A 7598-nucleotide genomic window follows, 5' to 3' on the forward strand; every position below is an offset into this window, starting at 1 on the left:
AAAGATTGCATTTGTTAACGTTAAACCACTGCAGGTGTGTCTTCATTGTTCAAGGTCTCCCAGAGGCGGTACGTGTCATGATCGAATAAGCAATCTGAAACAAGCAAAATTGCTATAAGCTTCAGGCTAACAGTCTACAGGCTCTCAAGTTATGCACTGTCACCATTGGGATCAAACACTGGCGTTGTAAGCGTTCGATCACCGTGGGAATCATGATACGTAATATTCTAACTATTTCGCGTGAGATCAGTTAAGAAAACCGATTAAATAAATTGCGGCTTCTACACCGGCATAAGTGTTAGCCTAGCAGCATTTCTTTGGAGGTGTTTTGCTTAAATTTAGAGCTAAATTTCAGACGGCATTTTCTAGTAGGTTTCGGCATTTCTTATGTGCGGCGTCCCATTCAGTTCACATTTGGGCAGCAAATATTTTTACTGGGCAATTACGTGTGGCATTGTTAACGGTTATTTTTTAAGACGCCACAATGGTCTTTGTCGGTGAATGTACCAAACCATCGCCATACAAAAAATTTGGGGAGAGACATTAAGTAAGAGAAGACGGTTCCGTAAATTCGTGCACTACAATATACTGATTGATAGTTTAGTTACCATACTGGTACCGCGTGAGCACAAACAGGAGTCCCCGTTTTCTCAGCAAGAAACTGTATGGCACGACACAATTTTGCAAGGTACGACATTGTCATGGTCACCTAGAACATATCGTCACGTGCAGCGATCTCGATAACAGCCGGCGTAGTATACGCCAGTGACGCTTACTTCCGCAAAGTGATGGCGATTGATTCTAGCCACTGGTCGTGCAGATTCATCGGAAGGGTGATCATGGTGTAGCAGGGGCGCTCGACACTGTGCATTCCTTTCAGCATCTCGAACACGTGCTGGACAGAAATTGCAGGTAGGTGACAGGTAGGTGACAGGTAGGTGTACAATATACGCGTAGTGGTGCTATAACCTGATTAAATTAACCCGAATAAATTTGTTTATGAGGGAAAAAACGCAGGTGCAATGGTGCTAAAACAAAAGAAAATAAACACTTTAAAACCAAAGCATCAGATCAAATCTGTGATTGGTACGTAGTACATCTAGACAACGACAAACGCTCCCAGATCGATCGCAGGGCACAAATCCAAACTTTGGGTGTGGCAACATTAAATGTGGCAACGTTAAGTGTTTGACGGCATGGTTCTCTTGAGCTCAATTGCGCTTCCCGTAGACCTCAATAGCAATAAGCAATGATCGGGCCTTACTACACGTACATGTAGCTGGTCGAGCGACTGCCAAAGAAAGGATTTCATCTCAAGTTCTATCCCCGGACTGGCAGGAGCTTTTGAGAACTTGCTCTTAAGTTAGTTGGTTAATACTTGGTGAAGCGGTAATAGCACGACCAATTACGACAACGCTATGTTAAGATACATAGGGCACAAAATTATGAATTCTTCTGTCTGCAAAATCGTGTGTGTCCGTGCAGTCGATGCAGTCTGCGCGTATTGCAAATGTATAATTTTGTATTTTTGTCATAAAACATTTATTTCTGTGTGAGTGATGCACAATTATAAGATATGTTGAAAATGTATAGTAATATTTATTTTTAATGTTAATTTTCTTTATTTGAAACATGCGGTAGCCTTAATAATGTATAACTTCTGTATTTAGTAAAAAATGTATTGATTTACATTTGTCTATGTACGCTGCTAGCTAAAGGGGTGGCAAGGCTCGGCAAGCAGTGCTACAACACTGCGTTTCTCCTGCCACCGTCTGTTTTTGTACCAACAACAAATATTTATTTATTTTATTTACAGAATACCTGCGTCGCTTCGAAGGCATTATTGCAGGGGGGACAGTTAGAGAAAATGTGTTAAATCATCCAAAGAAATAAACAATAAATACACAAAGCAAATATATTGAATAATTGAATAGAAATAAAAGTGAACACAACAAACAACACCGAACACCACCGGCATCAACGACTCTTATCAGCGTCTATTTTGAAGCTAGACGCTTTTTATTTAGTTATATTCTTAATTATATCTTGTTACCATTATGAGCCTTAGGGCATGCACATTTTATTGTGCGATGTTCTTCTGGTCTTCTGAGGAAATAATAAATCAGAAGTGCAGCACCCATGATGTCCGGTGTTGTGTTAATAGTTTTATTTCCGCTATAATGTCTGCACCAATTTGTTTTTTAACTAAGAAGCTACTTTTTTAGAAACCCGTATATGTTTTCTTCTCAGCTTCACCAACAAAGAAGCAATTTTTTTTAGAAACCAGTATATATTTTTTTTCAGCTTCCTGCTACTGTCAGGTGGGGGACAATTTTTTCTTCAATATACATCGTCCACTTCTCAAATTTAAAAGAACTGATTCGGCACGTGAAATTTACGTGTAGAAACTTTTTCTTGTAATATGCCTGGTATTTGCGACGCGCGCTTGTTATAGCCAAGGAGTTGTGGTACCTTCAAGACTTGCAGCACGCGCTCTATAGTCGGCTCATCGACGTAGATGCGCCCGATGTCTACGTAACCGAAGTGCGAGATGTTCTGGTTCCAGAGGTCCATTATGTCTGTCTGCACCTTAGATGGGTTGCTTGCCAGCATTATCTCGATGGGATTTCTTTCCCTGCCGAAGATAAAGCACGTAAATTACCACAAGCTTATACATCTGCCAAGCATGAGGAGTTTGACTCACAAGAAAAAAAATCTTCTAAAGTACATTTTCTGTCTTGTCGAGAACTTCGTTTCTCGCAATTTCTTTAAATCCGTATGTTTCGCAATATTTATCGCTTACCAAGTTTTTCGGGATGGCCGGACTATGCAATGCCGTCTATAACAAACTACAAATCATTTGTGGACCAATTTCTTGCTTGGTGAAAAAGGAAAAATCGCTCACTAACTCATCCCTAAAACACTGTTGCACTGTAATTTCACAGAAACGGAGCTTGGCATGAAACAAAATTATTTTTCACACAAAGTGACAAATTATTAAAGCTTAAGGTTAATTCAGGTAGTCATTTGATCACATTGAACGCTGCTGCCAATTTCGAAACTATGTTATTAAATGCTAACTGTTGCGCCACGCTCGTCCAAGACACTGGCACACCCGCCTTGTCACAGGGGCCATATCCATCGTTCGCATAACGTGCAACTATGCTGGCAAAAGCAGAAACTTGGAAAAAGAACATCAAGTTCCAATGGCGGATGCGAGCAAAACAAACAAAAGCTCAAAACTGCGCTATTCAGGAATGGAAAGTGTGTTGGATGCTGCAAATGTAGAGAGAAAAAGGAGAAAAAAAATGCAAATAAAGAAATCAAGCCGAAATGACGAGAAAGCAGTTCAAAAAATTGTCTATGGGATTTGACTGATGTAATATGTGGCTCAGATTGCGTCCCCAGTTCAGTCCCAGGGCCATCGAAATAACTAGCCTGTTTTTCTCCACATCTACCAAATAAAATCTTTGCTGCTAACCGCGTGGTGGTACAGCAGTGACAGTGGCACAGCGCATGCTCAGTATCATCAAGTAGTAAGTACTCGTCGCACGGCGTGAACTGAGGTGTCCGAGTTTGACCAAAAAACTACTGCAGTAAGCTACACGAAGTCTCAACCTATGAATGACGCCATAAATGGGCTTGGCCAGTCTTCAGGGGGCGCTGTAGGTGCACTGAAGTCGATGCGATAAAGAGAGTCGTACTGACGATCAGCCTCGGTCCAAAAATCAACGCGTTCACAATCCCGATGTGCTGAGACAAGCGCTCCGATGTGCCCTTGGGAAAATAGGCTTTGTGTAATGGACTGCGTAGAGCAGATGTCCTTGGCAGTGGTGTCCGACTTGACGTTTCCTAGACTCAGCAGTGTCCAGGCAATCCCTGCAGACTAATTTTGTGACCTTCACTCGTCGCTCGTGTATGCAGAGCGCCTAAATCCTGGAGTTGATAATCGCACTAATTTCATCTCATTTTGCTGATTTCAAGAGCTTAGCGCGAGTCGGTGAAATTTCCCAGCTTAGTACAAGCTGCTCCTCGGAGGATATCTCCGATTAGCTACCCTGTACTAGGAATGATCGAGGTATGAAATATAAAGGAAAATAAAACTAGACAGGAGGGTATATACAAACGACATGGCTGAATTTGCATGGAGACTCTGGCACAGTTTGTCATCACGCTACATAGACACACAGAATCTCCATCTCACACTCACAGTCATAACGTCGCAAAGTTATGAATCTCCATGGAGCGCCAGAATTTGGCTAGCTGGAATGTAATCCCGCAAATGAATACTAGTTACCATGCCACACATCACACCTGTCGCGGTAAGTGCTCAGTCTGGTTAACTAGAGTCAAAGAAAGAAGATGACATAACGCCAAAGCTGAAATCAATCGAATGCATTAATTGCACTGACAAAGTGCGTTATATGGCAGTATTGTTGACACGAGCTTTTCACGCCAATATCCCCTCTCATTTGGTCGTCCGAGCCAGAGTGGTTTTGCGATCGCCGATGTAGTTTTGCGATTAAGCAAATGAGAGCTTGTTGGAGTACATTACATCCCCTCTGGGCGTGTTTTCCGCCGCATAGTTACCTAACTTCACCGATTCGTCAAACGCGGTGAACTATGTTGGTGCCATAAATGAGGAGTCTGAGCTTAGGGGTGATAAAAATCACCATGCGCTGCGCAACTGCGAAGAGGAAAACAGAAATCTCCGAATAGCCTAATCTGTGCCACATTACGATCGTGACATTTACATCTGCTCGCGCACATGTGCTTTTCTTACTCTTCGGGTATGAAGGAAAAAGCGACCCCGTACTGCGTCTTGACGTGCTGGGACGCGAAGCTGAGGAAGTGTTGAAGGCTGTCTTCATATGGTGTTTCGAGATTGTAGGTGTAATTCTTGAACACCGAGTCGTAGAGAGTGAAGTCGCACAAGCCGTCCTCCGGGACCACAACGCTGGTGTCCATCTTGTAGCCGAAGGTGCACAGAAGTGTTTGTTCAAGTCGTGGTCCTCCTGAAGAATGAGATGTTGTAAAGGCAGATGAAGAAAACCAACTCTTAGGTTTCATCTGCAACCATATAAAGCCATGCACCACATAAAGTTTTGAGCCTCGCAGTGTAAACATGACTCCGTGCACCTTTCGTTTGAGTGGCACACGCTCGTTTTTGTCCTACGTGTGTGTTTGAAGTTTCACGTTTGTTTTCAGCTCTGGCAATCCAAGAGACGACATAATTGTCATGATGCTGACGCTTAACGAGAAATAACATATGCCTGACTAGGGGCTCTGCTCCGAATCCTCAAGACCTCACGCTGAGGCTGGTATATAATGCTTTACTGCTTCGTTTTCAGCTCAAAGAAGCATGAAGTGCAAAACGCAGACACTAGCATATACCATTGATATTGTTTGAGAACGTGTGGCCATCTCTCAGTTCAGGCATAGAAACATAATGCACTGCATCCACGGCTTCAACCAGGCGTTTCCGACCAGTGGCACCATTCGGAGCGACCGTCAAACCTTGTCAATCCTGGACACAATCCTGGTAGTTAACGACCAGGCAGGGCTTAAGTTTGTGATCTAATACATAATAATCATCCCTATAAACATCTCCTTCCCCAGCTGAGCCGAGTCAAAATTACAATTCGTAGCCTCTTATAATTTATTGAAGGCCTATGTCATTAATATCCTTTAACCACCACAGTTTGCCTTTAAAAATGACTACCAGCAGATCAAGAGGAAACATTGGAGTTGGGAAGGCTATGTAATCAGTAGGGCAGATAACAAGTGGCTTATTGAAGATGCAGAATGCGTGCCAAGGGTAGAGAAATATAGTCAACGATGGCAGAGAACTAGGTGGTGCGATGAATTGGGCAAATTTGCAGCCATATAGTATGGAGACCGCTGACGCAAACCATTATTGATTGTATATATCTAGTAGAGACTATTGTTCTGCAGTGAACAATAATGTAGACTGCTGTTGGATGTTGATGATTACCATCAGAATTCCCTGGTTTACTTCATGTGGCGCGTCAGACCTCCTCTTCATCACCAGTGGTGCACCCCTCATTATTATTCGCATTGCGCCTCTTTTCCCAGACAAAACTACGACATCATTGCATCCCCATTAACTGGACTTCATCAGCAGAATTCAGTGCGCTTCGCTAGCCTTCCGGAGCGGTCACTTGCCGTGCATATCACGTCATATGAACTGTGCATATAAAGGCTACCCATGCGAGGCTATCTCAGGCGATAGTCCATCGCCTTGCCTACTCTCGATCAACTTCTTTACTAAGAGCTGAAAAAGAATAGTGCATGTTCGGCTCTCTTAATGGGACAAAGAGGATATCATAAATTTACCTAACTTACTGAACGATTACAGAACTGGAGCTTTATGCAGGTCTGTATTTAAGTTAGCTTGGTAAGCATAAAAATATGGATAAAGTTGCACTGAAATGTTCACATCGTCGTGCTAATTTATTTGCAGAAAAATACAGGAGCTTAGAAAAATGACTTACTCGGCTTTATCACCGGCTTTGGGTTACCATTCGGCACCATGCTCTTCTGAGGGGTCTCGGTGGACGGCGTGGTAGTTGTGTGATTTACAGGTGCCGTGGTTGAAGGGCTCGGAGTTGTCGTTGGATTTGTGCTATTAGGTGCCGTGGTTGGTGGGCTCAGAGCTGTTGTTGGCTTTGTGTTATTAGGTGTTGTGGTTGGTGGGCTCGGAGCTGTCTTTGGCTTTGTGTTATTAGGTGTCGTGGTTGGTGGGCTAGGAGCTGTCATTGGCTTTGTGTTATTAGGTACCGTGGTTGGTGGGCTCGGAGCTGTCGTTGGCTTTGTGTTATTAGGTGCCGTGGTTGGTGGACTCGGAGCTGTCGTTGGCTTTGTGTTATTTTTTAGCGTGACTAATGATGTGGCTTTCGTTCTCATTATTAGCCGCTGAGTTGTTGGCGCAAAAGCTGATGTCTTGCTTGGATTCGGTGAACTGCTGGGCTTGACTGTGTCGGCGTGGTCAGCTTTAACGTCCTTCTGGTCGCCCCCTGCAGAATCGATGCCCGCACATGTATTTCATCATATTTAACCAAAGAAGGGCAAGCTAGAAGTCGACCATACAATTCTCAGCTATTGCCAGCGAGTAATAAAATTTGTCTATTTGGTGCTCCCTGAAATTCTCTTGCGCAAAAGAGAACAAAGGGCGATGAAGGAACGACATGGACGAGCGCTAACGTCTACTGAGAAGACCTTTAGTTTCTCGGTACTCTTTCCGTTTATTACAACAGAACGAGATGGACGGCAGCAACTTGTGGTGTAGTTTATAAAAAGAAAAAAATTGTTAGAGACTGAGCAAGCTTTCTTTGCAAAAAATCTCGCATCAGGTCGTCTGGTTTTTGCAGGAACATACATACAAGAACCTGTATTCCTTTTCAGTTGATGCTAGCACCCGTACGCATCGTTCTTTTTGTGCGCATTGTCTTCTTTCAAGCAACGAGAAGTAGTGTTCTCCTTTGTCAGCGTTTGCCATGGTGCATCGTAATGCCGCTTCTCGCCTGTCTCACCAACTCGCCAACCACCATCAGCTCTCGCCAGCTCTCACCAACCGC

At 43.5% G+C, this 7598-nt stretch overlaps 1 protein-coding gene across 1 annotated transcript in view; it reads left to right on the forward strand.

Moving 5' to 3' along the window:
• The first annotated feature begins 869 nt into the window (after positions 1-869).
• The window catches only part of LOC119456321 (sodium-coupled monocarboxylate transporter 1), a 67693-nt gene continuing 60964 nt past the window's right edge, over positions 870-7598 (forward strand). Inside the window, exon 1 of the mRNA XM_037718024.2 lies at positions 870-912. The gene's annotated coding sequence lies outside the window, so the exon portion shown is untranslated. The remainder of the gene's footprint in view (positions 913-7598) is intronic.

The sequence above is a fragment of the Dermacentor silvarum genome, chromosome 6, assembly GCF_013339745.2.
Source record: "Dermacentor silvarum isolate Dsil-2018 chromosome 6, BIME_Dsil_1.4, whole genome shotgun sequence".
Lineage (NCBI taxonomy): Eukaryota > Metazoa > Arthropoda > Arachnida > Ixodida > Ixodidae > Dermacentor > Dermacentor silvarum.